Source organism: Ictidomys tridecemlineatus, chromosome 5 (genome assembly GCF_052094955.1).
Source record: "Ictidomys tridecemlineatus isolate mIctTri1 chromosome 5, mIctTri1.hap1, whole genome shotgun sequence".
Taxonomy (NCBI): domain Eukaryota; kingdom Metazoa; phylum Chordata; class Mammalia; order Rodentia; family Sciuridae; genus Ictidomys; species Ictidomys tridecemlineatus.
The window spans coordinates 193,285,792-193,300,337 of record NC_135481.1 but is presented as its reverse complement, the minus strand read 5'-3'; the positions used below and the strand labels follow the sequence as shown (position 1 = coordinate 193,300,337).

At 57.9% G+C, this 14,546-nt stretch overlaps 1 long non-coding RNA gene across 1 annotated transcript; it reads right to left on the bottom strand.

Annotated features, from left to right (window-relative positions):
- Nucleotides 1–1,410: 1,410 nt before the first annotated feature.
- Nucleotides 1,411–4,676, bottom strand: LOC144378175 (uncharacterized). Its single transcript, XR_013439805.1, has 2 exons — nt 4,509–4,676; nt 1,411–4,337 (listed from the first exon to the last, which is right to left on the bottom strand). It is a non-coding gene; the product is annotated as an uncharacterized LOC144378175 (long non-coding RNA).
- Between the last annotated feature and the right edge of the window lie 9,870 nt (nt 4,677–14,546).

The window sequence follows — 14,546 nt, the reverse complement described above, 5'->3', positions numbered from 1 at the left end:
GGTTTCGGGGTCCACTAAACAATGGGGAGGAGCCGAAACATTCCTTCGACCCCCAAAATGGAGCTGGTGCTGTGGCTGGTGGCCCCGCCTCAGCTGGCTGAGAGGCTCACGTTCAGGGTGAAGCCGCAAGTGTCTCGGAGACGGAGAGTTGGCTTCTCAGGAAGCCGGGGACATCCTTGCTCTCAGGACAGTCCTTGCTGTTGTCCTGGGACAGCATGTCACCAAGTGATGGGGGCTGCCTCCTGTGAGGTAAAACCCAGGCGTGCCTCCTGGAACCCCACCATTGACTGGCTGTCGGAAGACATTTTGGAAACCAAGTTCAGTCTGTGGTGTCGGGAGGGAAGGTGCAGTCTGGTGCCTCCCGGGGGCGATGTGCAGGGACTGTGAGACTTAGCACTTCAGAGTCCACAGTAAGAGTCTACCAGCTTCCCCCCGAAACGAAGTCTGATGTGGGCAGACTCCCACCCACAGGATGGAACCCAGGGGTTCACCTCCAGCCTTTTTTAGTTCATTTTGAGACAGAGTCTGGCTAAGCTATTTAGGGCCTCACTAAATTGCTGAGGCTGGCCTTGAATTTGGAATCCTCCTGCCTCAGCCTCCCCAAGATTCTGGGATTACAGGTGTGCACCAATGCACCTGACATGGGTAAAGAATATTTTAAAAGCCCATGTGTTGGCAGATATGGTGGCACACGCCTGTACTGTCAGCGACTCAGGAGGCTGAGGCAGGAGGATCACAAGTTCCAGGCTAGTCTCAGCAATTTAGCGAAGCTCTAAACAGCTTAGCCAGACCCCGTCTCTAAATAAAAAGTAAAAAGGGCTGGGGATGCGGCTCAATGGTTGAATCCCTGGTACCCAAACAAAACCAGAAAAAGCTATGATTTTTTATTTTTGTCTATCGTTTATACTGTCCTATAAAATGGAATTAAAGCTGTTTAAGAATGATTATAATCTAAACTGGGACACTTGAGAATGGACGTGTCTGCTGTTAATTATGCAGGACCACAGCCCACGGAGATGACCGGGCAGATGGCAACCATAGCATCACGGCTTCCAGGTGTTTTAAAAACTGCAGCACGCAGTAGGGATGCATTAACGCACACAGCTGTGCGTGGTGCAGACACTCGGGACCACACCTGACTACATACGACTGAAGTTTCACGAAACAAAATGGTGATGCCGACAGCCCCTCTGATTCCTTTCCTTCCTTCTTTCTTGGTGCTGGGAGTGGACCCAGGGCCTCTCTCAGGCGAGGCAGCTCCTGTTTCCGTCTTTAGAGTGTGTCTTGTGACATCCTCAAACAGTGTCACACGCGCTGTCTGAGGAACACTGGGAGGACTTCAGTGTCCCCCGTGGGAAAGTGGCCGTTTCTTTTTTCCTCTCTGAAACAGGAGAAGAGCGCAGCCTCATGTACTCGCTCACTTGCTTTTATTCTTTATTTTTTAAATTTTGAAACAATCTCAAACCTAGAACAGAGCTGCGTGGAAGGCTCAGGTCACCCCTCGCCCAGCCGACCCCCCGCGGGCCTCAGGCCTCCCGGCCTTTGCTCTTCTCTTTTTCCTGAGCCATTTGAGGACGAGTTGCGGAGAGCAAGCCCTCGCCCACTTTAGACCTGGGCATCTGTTCTGAAGACCAAGGACGTTCTCTTATGCATTCCCTCATACAACCATATTTCAGTTACGAATTCAAAAAGTTGAACATTGTTACAATATTCTCAGGAAACACACACACACACACACACACACACACACACACTCGAATCTCACCCAGCGGGGTGTGGTGGTGCAGACCTGTGATCCTAGCTACTCGGGAGGCTGAGGCAGGAGGATGGCAAGTTTGAGGTCAGCCTCAGCAACTTACAGGAGCCCAACTTACAAGAGTCTCAAAATTTTAAAGAATTAAAATGATGAGGGATGTAGCTCAGGGGTGAAGTACCACGGGTTCAATCCCCGCCAGATCTCACCATTGTCCCAATGATGGGCTGGCCAGAACCTCCCGCCCCCCATCTAGGACTCTAGACTCAGGCGCTGCATTTGGTTTCCTGGTCTCTCCCGGTTCCGTTCATCTGGAACGATTCCTCGGCTTGGTGTTGTGTTTCATAATATTGACATTTTTGAAGAGTAAATACAAACTGTTTTGTAGAGGGCTCCTCTGCCGGGGTTCACTGGTTTTCTCATAATTATATCCGAGCAAGGTGTTTCAGTTATGAAGACCACACAAGTGACCTTAGAGCTGCATTGGACCGTGTCGGGAACCTCATGTCTGTTTGATTTAATGCTGATTTTTTGGGGGGGATACTGAGAATTGAACCCAAGGACACTTTGCCACTGAACTACATTCCCAGCCCTTTTCATTTATTTATGTAGAAGGAGGGTTTTGCTATGTTACTTAGGACCTAAGTTGCCGAGACCGGCCTTGAACTTGCCGTCCTCCTGCCTCAGCCTCCCTGGAATGACAGGTGTGTGCCACCATTTAAGAGGAGAACTGTTCACACACACACACACACACACACACACACATACACACACTGGGGAACAGAGCAGGGCGTCTGACCACTGGGCTACACCTTCAGCCCCTTTTATGTCACCTGGAGACCGGGTCTTGCTAACTGCCCAGGCTGGCCTGGAACTTGGGATCCTCCTGCCTCAGCCTCCAGTTGCTGGGCTGTGCATCCTGCCATGAATTCGCTCGGTGACAACCAGCGCCCATGTGGGGATTGTGCAGGGGTCCCGTGCCCGAGGATCGGATGACCCCAGGTGACTCTGCGCTCAGATCACCGCCCGCTGTGGCTCCCAGGCTGGGTTTTCCTTGTCCTGCTTCACCTGCCGAAGGACCAGCTCCCGGGCCATTGATCCTAGCCCAGCCCCCGAGGCCCAGCCTGTGTTCCCGCCCAGCTCCTGCAGGTGAGGCTGGGACCGCCCAGGGCTCCTGCGTTGTGGACAGCAGGGAGAAGTTGTGCTGGGGCTTCCCCGGGCAGCCACGGCCTCTGTGGACAGCGTCCCCTCACGGCAAGGGGCGGGTGGGCTGCGGGGACACCTGGGACCGGCCCCGGAGCCCGGAGCAGGAACTCAGGAGCAGCGACCCCGGCGGGGACTGTCACCAGCATTCACTGCCTTCCTGGCACCTGCTGCGAGGCTGTAAACCCGGGGAGACCACCACCCCAACACACCACCTCTGACCCCCTGACTTACTTTATTGATTTTTTGGTACCAGGATTGAACCCGGGGCGCTTTACCACGAGCTCCCTCCCAGCCCTTTCTTACAGGGTCTCATCGAGTGACTTAGGGCCTCGCTAACTTGCTGAGGCTGACCTTGAACTCCAGATCCTCCTGCCTCAGCCTCCCAGCCCCTGGGATGACAGGCGAGCGCCATCACACCCAGCTGGCCACCTGATTTTAAACTGGGTCCACGAACACACACACACACACACACACACACACACACACACACACATGGAGACCTGCCCCAGCTGGAGGTGGAATCAAAGCTGCACGTGCACACTCTCGCACAGAGCCAGACCTGACTTGAAAAGTGATCACAAACAAATTGCACCAAAAAATGGCCTTGCACAATGATCGGTTCTCGGTCTCTTGTGGGAGGCAAAGGGGGCACCTGTGGGAGTGGTTGACACCGGAGGGTGCTTTGTGAGTTGGCCTGGTGGCCCTCCTCCCCGCCCCCTGCCCCGCCCTGGCTGGTGCTCACAGGGACAGTGCCAGAGGGGCTGGCAGGTGTCTCCAGCAGCCACCAACGGCCCAGCGAGAGGGAGAGAGTGAGCAGTGAGGGAGAGGCGCTGGGGAAGCCAACGAGAGAGGACGCAGGGCCCTCCTGAAACGCCACCGTCCCTGCTGTCCTTCCCACGCACTGTGTGGCCCCAGGGGACACAAACCCCCTCGGGCATCACCCAGGTTCCTGAAGGCAGCTTTGACCCTGGCATGTCCGGCACTGCAGAACGTCCGCGGGTTTGCAGGACCCGGGAGGCCCACGCAGGGGGCGAAGCCAGCGACACCCCATCACGTCCTCTGCTGCCCTGGACATCTTTCCCCGCAGAAGGCTCCGTGCTGGGGTCTGCAGCCTAGGAGAGCAAGGCGGCCAGGTCTTCTTTCCCTGCAGCTGCACGTGGGCGACCACGGTTTGGGAGGATGAAATATTCAGCAGCCGCCATACATGATTCATGGCTCTCGTTAGGGCGCCCCAGAGCGCCCAGCCCCCTGGCAAGCAGACGCCTGTGTGGCTGGACTCTCCTTCCCGGAGCGAGTTGGTTCTCGGTTCCTCTCCCGGACACTGGGCTCCTCGGACTCTCCCCTGGGCCTTTGGGTTGACCCTGAACTTCAGAGATGCCTGGAAAAAAACAAAAATAGGTGTTTGTGTCTAGAAACGTTTCCCAGGACGACTGAGGTCAAAGAAGCTGGTGTCCTTGGGAGTCACATGCAACGTCAGAAACTTCAGAAAAAGAATCTATAGAAAAAAGAATGAGAGTCTCCAGAGATGATGGCCACTCGGGGCACAGACCCCTGTAGCCTGCGGTCAGTAGGGGAGCCGTCCTTGCCGCGGGTTGTGTTATGCTGCCTGTCGGCCGGGGTGGGGGCGTCTCATGCCGCGTGTCGGCCTTGATGACTGATTCAAAGACCTTTACCCTTCGGATCATTTGCATGTCTCCTTTTATTGGCTTTTCTCTCTGGTACTTTGCATATTTTCATAACTGGGCTGCGGGGTGGGAGGAGCTCCGCGGTAGAGCCCTGGGCCCTGGGTTCCCTCCCCAGCTTGGCCCGCCCCCCACTTGCACAAAGGCAGGGCCTGAGGGGGGTCAGGTTATTGGTGGGCAGATGGGAGCCTGGGGCCACTTCCTCTCCGTCTTTCACGTCCTGGTCAGGAGGTGAGCAGTTTTGCCACATGCTCCCGCCATGAGATCCAAATCCCAGGGCTGATCAATCGTGGATGGAACCCCTAAGACTCGGAGCCAAAGAAGACTCTCCTCTGGCCGGCCGGCTGATGACCTCCGGTGCTCGCTGTAATACGGGAAAGTTGGATCAACAGCATGTTTGAAGGTCTCTTCGACCCACCTAATACTCTCCTGCTCCCGCGCTGGGGGCCTGAGGTCTGTCCATAGGCGCCCCTGTTTACGGGTTAGCTCTGTTGCTGGCTTTATTTCACTGTGAACGGCACAGACAACTGCACATGGCCATGTTGGTTTTCCTACGAAGGTTCCGAGCGCTGGACCTCGAGGATCTGAACTTGTGCAGATTCTCAAGTTGATCTGTATCCCTCTAGGGCGTTGTCCTGCGCTCATACTCTGCTTGGTGGCCACACTAGCTGGGGTCCCCCGGGGCTCTCCGGAGCTGGTGTGTGGAAGGCCCTTTTGAAGAGCCCTTGTGGTACGTTGGGTTTTGGAGGAGCAGCCCCTAGGGGTGGGTCAGGTGAGCGGCGGCGAGGGTGCAGATGAGCTTCAGCACAGGGACGGGTCGCCAGTTACGAATCAACAGCCATCACCACGTGGCTGACCGCTGACCTCGGTGTCATCAACTGAGAAACAGATACGCACATGTGGCACACCCTGCAGGGAAGTCCTGGTGGTCACTGGGAGAGCGCGGTGGCCACACCTTAGCCCCAGCCACTTGGGAAGTGGAGGCAGGAGGACTGCAGTTTTGAGGTCAGCCTCCACCACTTAGTGAGACCCTCCCCCAACGTAAAAAGGGCTGGGGATGCGGCTCGGTAATCAAGTGCCCCTGGGTCAATCCCCAGCACCCAAACAAAACAAGAATTGGTTGTCCCTAAGAAGGAGCGTGTACTGGTCATGCTCAGGCATGTGCACTTTAAACACATGCCCTGGGTGAAGGCCAGCCGTGAGGGCCACCCAGTGCCCAAGTCCGTTAATATGCGATCCCCAGACAGGAAGGAGATTCGTGGTTGCCGGGTTGGGGGCACTTGGGGACTGACAGCTAACAAGTGTGGGCCTTCTTTTTTGGGTCATGTAAATATTCTAAACTTGATCGTGGTGGAGATTGTGCCAATCAGTGAATATGATGCACAGACTCGTGAACTGCACCCTGAGATGTATTTCACTCTATAATGAAACGTAGGCTTTCCTTATTTCAGATGCCGGGGATGGAACCCAGGGGCTCTACCCCGGAGCCACAGACCCAACCCTTTTTACAAATTTGAGACAGGGTCTCTCGAGGTTGCCGAGGCTGGCCTCAGACATGGGATCCTCCTGCCCCGGTCTCCCAAGTCACGGGGATCTCAGGCGTGGCCACCGCCCCCATCTAAACGTGTGCATTCACCAAGTGAATGGCGGAGTGTGTGAGTGATCTCTCAGTAAAGCTGTCAAGCACGATTGACCAACTTCACTCGTTTAAAACACGCCAACTTCGCCTGCTTTGGCTGCGCATGTTCTAAAACTGGAACGGCGCAGGGGAGAAAGCGTGGTGGGGTGACACGCAAATCCGCAAGCATTCCATATTTTTTTAAAATAAAAATATATAAATAAATTCCACTCAATCTGCCAACTGTGTTCTCCCCGCCAGACACTGGGGACACAGCAGTCAAGAGGACGCAGACGGCCGCTCCCTCCGAGGAGCCAGCCCCAACGCCACTTCCTCCACAGAAAGAAAATGCTGGTAAAACTCGTCTTTCAGGGCCGTCTGAATTCTAATTTACGTCTCTTGACGGGGGCAGTCTTCAGTAACTGACCCAATCTGCTCAGAATCTGCAGTTTTACAGTGTCCCCAGGTTTTGTCATGGTCCCCCACCCTGAGCTTGGGAACCTAGAGGCCAACTCTACGTCCAGGCAGACGCCCTGCGGGTCAGCTCTGTGGCTCTGCCCGCAGGTCAGCTCTCCCTCTGTGCCCCTCCGTGTCCCTCCCTGCATGGCAGGGGTGGCTTGGGGGTGGCCATGGGCCTGTGTGGGCCGACTCGGCCACGGGCCTCCTGTCCACCATGTGCATCCCCCCTTAGGAAGCCCCCTGACTCCCGTGAGGTCCACTCCCTGTGGCCTCTCACTGTCCATCGCCACCTGACCAAGCACTGCAGAGGCGGAGGCCTCAGGCCGCGCCCGCTTGTCCTCTGGCTCCGGGGAGCTGGGCCCGTGGTCCAGGCTCATCGGCTGCGTCCCACCCGCTGGCTGGGGCTGGCTGGGGCGTGGCACCTCCTCCCAGGGCATCCGGGATGTGGGTGGAATGTATGGGCTGCAGCTGTGAGTCTGAGGCCCCCCACGAGTCCCCCAGGGGCAGGCCGGAGCACCCAGCTTGCTTTCTTTAACCCAGGGGCCTGTCGGTCTCACTTCTTCCATTTATGACAGTCTCTGTCTCTGACCTCTAAACCCTCTTTTAAGGGCAAACCAGATTAGGTCAGGCCCACCCAGGACAATCTCCTTGTGATGACCTCCAGGTCAGCTAACCAGTGACCTAACCTCAGGAGCAGGGGCCCCTCCCTCCTAGCCACTGTCCTGCCCACTTCTCGGAGGCTGTTACAGGATATGTCCACCAGGGGGCAGTCTCAGAGCCAAGTTAGAGCTCCAGGTCGCTGGCTCCGGAGCAGCACAGCCCGGGTGTTCACGGGCGTCTTTGTGAGTGGCGGAGTGGCACACCGGGGCTTGGCACGGCCCCCGTCTGGCATGGTGTCTCTGGTTCGGTTTGAGATCTTTCCTTAGAAGCCCATAGCATTCACTGAACCCTTCCTGTGATCTCCCTTCAGGGATCCCCACTCGGCCCAGGCAAACGGGAGCCTTCCCTTCCGCTGGACCCAGACACGCATCCGGTGCACACTTGGCGACAGACGCCTCGCCTGGCAGTTCCATAGCTGCGCTATCTGGCCATCTTCTTCGCCCTCCCTGGAGAACACTCTGGTTCCAACGTCCCGCTCACCATGCTGTATTTACTGAGCACTTGCTTGGTGCCAGACTCTACTTAAGGCCATTTACACAGATTATCTCATGGAATATTCTCCACAACCTCGGGAGCTGTATCACGCCTTGCTGCTGAGGAGGAAACCGAGGCACAGAGAAGTTAAGTAACTCCACCAAGGTCACACAGTGAGTGGTAGGGAGCCAGTATTTGAACCCAGAGAATTTGAGTCTGGAAGGTGCAGCAGCCCCTGAGCAGTGCTGGCTCCCAGAGCTGCCCGCCTCCCCACAGGACCGTGCCAGAGCGCCAGGGCGTCGCCTCTGCTCCTTGCGTTACATTCCCTATTTCTTTGGGTAAACATCCTCATTCCCAGGTGCTTGTCAGCAGGTGTGTTGTTTCATTGCCTGAAGCTGAGCTCTAAGACCACTCAAAAAAACCTGTGGCCGTGGGAGCCGCTGGACACAGGGCTTCCTTATCCCTGTAGGTTATTCGCTTGTTTTTGGCCACTGTTACAACCAGAGGCCCCTCCAGCTTTGTCACTCACTGATATGACTGCAGGCCTCATATAGAGCAGTGCTCACTTATGAAGCACCCACTGTATACACTGTACTATATCATGTTCGGACAGACAAAAAAGGGCCGATTTTACTTGGGCATTTCTCTTCTTTAAAATGTTCTGACCCATCTCGACATGACGCAGTGGAAAGGACCCCTGGGTGCCAAGCTCGGCCTCTCTGCTCAGCAGCCATGTGGGGGGGCTGGGTCAGGCCCTGGGCCTTCCTGAGCCTCAGTTTCCCCAACTGTTAAGCCCACCATTGCTTTTTTGTGTCATTTTGAAATCCAGGAAATTCCAAGAAGCTTTAGGCTTGTGTGTGTCTGTGTGTGTGTGTGTGAGTGTGTGTGTGCGCGCGTGCGCGCTGAGGATTGAACCCAGGGGCCCTCTACCACTGACCCACACCCCCAGCCCTTTTTACTTTTTTATTTTGAGACAGGGTCTTGCTAAGTTGCTGAGGCTGGCCTCAAACCCATGATCCTCCTGCCTCAGCCTCCCAAGTCACTGGGATCATAGGTGTGCATCGCCGAGCTCAGCTGCCATTTCAGTAGAAGCACACGGAGTTGAACTGGCCAGACGTTATTTAAGGGCCTACTTTAGCTCATTCAAGTGAAAGTTTACACGTTTTGCTGAGAAATTCTGTTCCATTTGGTCTGAGGATGCGGCCCCAGCTGGCCTGGATCTGTGACCGCGCGCGGCTCCCGTGGGGTAGGAGCCGCTAGAGCGCTGAGCGCTGTCCTGAGCTGTGTCTGGCCTGGTGCTGGGTGAAGGGTGGCACCCGCCACACTTGGAGGCTGAGAGCGAGAGAAAGTTCATAGGGAGCACTGGTGGCCCGCCTCGCTGCCTGTCACCTTGGACACCAAACAAGGCTCCTGCTCAGGTGGAGGCAGAAGCAGCGACCAGGCGCTCTGGGGGGCTGGAAGGGGGGCCTCCTTTGCCTCCAGATCGGGGCGCCTCCCTCTCCAGCCGGCAGCTCTGCTCTGCAGACGGAGGCCTGATCCCCGGCCTCCCACTAGAGGCCACAGGACTCCGTGGGGTAGAGAAAGCCCTGCCACATGACCAGGGGCGGGAGGGAAGCTGACACGGCTTTGCTTGTCGCTAAATAGTGACAATTTCACAATCATGACCTAAAATGTTCTTAAAAACCCCGTTTTTTTCTCTGTGCTCCTGCGGAAGTGGGTGTGTGAGATTCCTTTGCTGGTAGGAAAACAGACACTAAATAGGACCGCACTTTGTGTTTTCGATATCCACGTTTACTGAGGACCTACTATGTGCCCAGGCAGCATGCTGGACGAAGAAGAAGTTTTTTCTTTTTTAATGCATACAGCGTACTCTCTGTGCCTGGGAGTGCTGTGTCTCCTGGCAGGTCTCGAGGGCCAGCTGAAAGGGCTCACCTGTTTGGGGTCATAAAACAGCTATGAAAGAGAAACTCTGAAGGCCGGACGGGGCAGGCCGAGAGGTCAGCTCAGGGGGAGGAGGTCCAGCCTAGGACAGAGATGTGGAGGTCTGCAGACACGGCACCTCCAGAGTCACCAACCTGGCTGCCTTCAGGAGCCAGCACACGGTGACAGGCCAGGCCTGGGGACTGGCCAACCAGGCAGCTTCTTAGGTGGCCGAGCAGGGCCATGCTGGACCCCCGCTCCCAGGCCCTCCTCAGGAGAAGCCACAGGCAGATGCACACCTGGACAGTGGCCACGGCCCCCGTAGGGAGAGGTGCACGGACCCAAGCCCGTTGCCTCTGCCGGCCACTGGGCAGGGCCAGGGCCAGCGCACACCTGGAGAGCAGACCCCACTCTGGGGTCCTGTCCCTGCTCGGGGCCCCATGTGTGGCTTGGGGTTCAACCAAACAAGCGGACAGCGGTGGCCAATGGCAAGGGAGTGCAGAGGGGCTCTGGATGCCATCGGGCAGGCAGGGGGCCAGGCGGAGGCCAGGGCAGACTGCGCACCTAGGGGGGCAGGGCGCAGGCAGGTCTGACCCAGGAGGCCAGCACCCAGCCCCCAAGGAAGGGCTGGCCTGCTGCCAGCGCTGAGAGCCTGGGTCTGGGGTCAGGCGCCTGGGTTCAGACCCCGCCTCTCCCATCGCCAGACAGGGTCCTCCCCTGCCTCAGTCTCTTCATCTGTGAAATGGGGTCCTAGCAGGGCCCACCTCCCTCCCGGGTGCAGTGGGACTCCATGACCAACCTGTGTCAGGAGCTGTGGTCCGGCTCAGTGGCCGGGCCTTTGCTTAGCAAGTGAGGAGGCCCTGGGCCTGTGAATCCTCCCTCTCCTCTGCCTCTCCCTCTCCTCTGCCTGTCCCTCTCCCTCTCCCTCCCCCTCTCTGTCTCCCTCTCCCTCTCCCTCTCCCTCTCTCTCTCCCTCTCCCTCTCCCTCTCTCTCTCCCTCTCCCTCTCCCTCTCTCTCCCTCTCCCTCTCTCTCTCCCTCTCCCTCTCCCTCTCTCTCTCCCTCTCCCTCTCCCTCTCTCTCTCCCTCTCCCTCTCCCTCTCTCTCTCCTTCTCTCTCTCCCTCTCCCTTCCTCTCCCTCTCCTCTGCCTCTCTCTCTCCCTCTCCCTCTCTCTCTCCCTCTCTCCCTCTCCCTCTCTCTCTCCTTCTCTCTCTCCCTCTCCCTTCCTCTCTCTCCCTCTCTCTCTCCCTCTCCTCTGCCTCTCTCTCTCCCTCTCTCTCTCCCTCTCCCTCTCTCTCTCCCTCTCCCTCTCTCTCTCCCTCTCTCTCTCCCTCTCCTCTGCCTCTCTCTCTCCCTCTCTCTCTCCCTCTCCCTCTCTCTCTCCCTCTCCCTCTCTCTCTCCCTCTCTCCCTCTCCCTCTCTCTCTCCTTCTCTCTCTCCCTCTCCCTTCCTCTCTCTCCTTCTCTCTCTCCCTCTCCCTTCCTCTCTCTCTCCCTCTCCCTCTCTCTCTCCCTCTCCCTCTCCTCTGCCTCTCCCTCTCCCTCTCTCTCTCCCTCTCTCTCTCCCTCTCCCTCTCTCTCTCCCTCTCTCTCTCTCTCTCCCTCTCTCTCTCCCTCTCTCTCTCCCTCTCCCTCTCTCTCTCCTTCTCTCTCTCCCTCTCCCTTCCTCTCTCTCTCCCTCTCCTCTGCCTCCCTCTCTCTCCCTCCCCCTCTCCTCCTCTTCCTCTCCTCTGCCTCCTCTCATCTCCCTCTCTCCCTCTCCCTCTCCCTCTCTCTCTCTCTCCCTCTCTCCCTCTCCCTCTCTCTCTGTCTCTCTCTCTTACACACACACACACACACACACACACACACACACACACACACACACTGGCACGTGACTTGTGCCCAGGACACTTTAGAGAGGGAGGAAGGCTGCTGCAGAGGCCCGGGGCCTGAGAAAGGCCACTGTGGGTCCCCACTGGCCCAGAGGGAGGCCAGCCTGAAGCCAGCCTGGGACCCGGCAGCCTGGACCCCCCCCAGGGATCTTTTGAGACTCCCCCAGCCTCCTGGGAGGCCTCCTCCAGCCCACTTAAGCCGGTCTCGGTCTCGGGATGGAGTTGGCATCAGTATTTTCTAGAGACGCCCCAGGGTTTCCAATGTCCACAAGTTTGGGAACGGGGCTGGTCTAAAGCGGGATGTGCCTGAGGCCTGGGCTGGGGAACTTTGAAAGGACAGGAGAGGCCACCATCTTGCCTCCTGAGGGGAAGCGGATGGGCGGGGGTGGAGGGCGTGCCACCTGGGGCCCAGCGAAGGGCTGCAGCTCCGGGGGCCCTTGGGGCCTGGCAGCCAGCACCTCTTCATGCCCAGGCGGGGAGGGGCAGCCGCACCCGCCCAGGCCTCTGGAGAAGGCTGCAGGAGCAGCAGCTCCGAGCCCGGCTTGGGCACCAGAGGGAGCTCGCGGGGACGCGCCAGGGCTCCCTCCCGGCAGCTGGTTCAAACTGGTTTGGAAGGGTGCGGCCTCGCGGCTGCATTCCAGGCCTCGGGCTCTCTGCCCGTCCCAGGGCCTCCCTGAGGGCCCCGGGACCAGGGCTGGACCAGGGGGCAGGGCCGCAGGCCAGGAGCCCAGCGCCCCTGAGGGCCTGGGGGGATCTTGAGGTCCAACCCCCATGTTAAGGTCCTTCCTTGGCCTCCCAGGGCCCTGCCAGACGCCAGCAGCAAGGTCAGCCCCTGGGTGGGCTTGTCCTCAGAGGCCCAGCACCCCTTCTCCCCAATCCCCCTCCCTTCAGAAAGTTTGGGGCAGGGCTCTGGGCCTTGGGCGTTCAGCAGAGTGTTTCTGCACACTCACAGGCAAAATGGCTGTGGGGGCGCCTGGCCAGAGTGCAGGTCCAGGGGCGCTGGGGAAGGGGCGGCAGTCGGTGCTGCTAACCAGCATTCCAGGCTGTGGGGTTTGCTGGGGTTTCACTGAGTCATTTTGGGCATTGGAAACGGTTAAGTATCAGAGCCAACATCAACTAAAGAGACGAACATCACAAATGTCATTGTCCCTCCCGAGTCCCCCCACCCCAGCAGCCACCTTCCTGGTGGGTGGGGGAGCATGGTTTCTGCGTGTCCCTTTAGGCTCACACTGCGTGTCACCTAAGCAACCTGTGGTGTGCTTGGGCATGACTTAAAAGCCACTCGGTGACGGCAGCTCCTCTCCCACTGACCATTTCGTCCCTGACCTCTATCCGAAGGCCAGTTGTGACACTCAGCCCCACTTGGCCAATCTGGGCCAGTTCTGGGCCCTTGATGAAGGGGTCCCAGCCAGGGGACGGGTGAGGGGCCAAGGCTGGTGCCTAGACCAGCGTGGGATGCCCGGAGGGTTGGCACACCGAGGGAAGTCATGCCGTGGCCCACGGCCACGTGGGGCTCAGCGAGTTCCCACAAACCCTTTCCCTGAGCACCTGAGACCCAAGTCTTTGCCAAGAATTTTCCAGAAAATGACTGTGGGCTGAAGTCCTGGATGTACAGGCGGGATGTCGAGAAGTTAGCAGAGGGTGCTTTGGAAGTAGGGATTGGAGAGGGGTGGCTGGGTGACCCGAGCCAGGGCGTGCTCAGACCCTCCCTGGGCTGCCTGACAGGAGGTGAATCCAGATGGAACCGAAGCTGGCCGAGAGGCACCCTGTGTACTTACTTCCAACCCTAAGGTCAACCCATTAAACTGAAACAAGTTCTTTCTCTCCATGTATCTCTCTGTCTCACCAGGGATTGAGCCAGAGGTGCTTGCGTACTGAGCCACACCCCAGCCCTTTTTATTTTTTAAGTCGAGACAGAGGCTCCCTAAAGCTGCTTAGGGACCCACTAAGTGGCTGAGGCTGGTTTTGAACTTTGGAATCCTCCTGCCTTTGAGCAGCTGGGATTACAGGCATGCGCCACCCCATGCCGGGGCCAAATTTAATATTCTGAAAGAGGAGTCCTGCGAAAAATCAAGACTCTAGACTTGCCTGGCCCATGGACTTTCTTGGTCCTGTACCATGACTATTGGTTTGGGGCGTGGGGTGAGCCCTCCTCCTTCAGCCCCAGGGTCTCTGATAGCTTAGGAGCATCTCAGTGGTAGAGCTGTCCCAGTTTCAGTCCCTAGAACCACAAATAAATAAAGGCTGCCCGGAGGAGGAAGAGGAGGAGTGGGTCCTGCGCTACCCGCTACCCTCGGCTTTCCTAAAACCAGCTGCTGAATAGGATGGTCCTGGGGCCAGCAGCTTGGGGGCTTTAAAAGAAGAAGGCCCTAGGACAGCTCTAACACTGGGTGGACCCTGGAATCACCCGAGAAAACTTCTGATGAGGGGTTGTGTGTGGGGGGTGTTGGGTGGCAGAGCTGCTCTTCCAGTCCCGGCGCCATCTCTGGTCACCAAGTCCCACGCACAGGGGTTCTGACCTAATCTGCCGGGCATGAGGTCTGGTTGGGGGCATTTAAAAGCTCGCAGTGGGTTTCCAACGCCGGGAACCACTGCCCTCCGGGGCTTCCAACAGAAAGGTGTGCTCTTCGCCATTGGTCCTCCTTCTCGACGAGGCTGGGTGTTGGAACCATCTGGTGACCTTCAGAAAATTCTGATTGTCGGGTCTCAACCGTAAAAGACTGTGTGGGGCCGGGCCTCGTCCGTTTCAAACGGGCCCAGGTGACTGCAATCTGCCAACGAGCTGGCCAGGCCCTGGTCCACCGGGTGGTGCAGGGGCGGCCGCAGTGAGCGCGGCGCACCACTGGGTGGCGCTGCCCGCTCGGCCGGCGCCCGGGGAGCTGCGGGGAGCTGCGGGCCGCG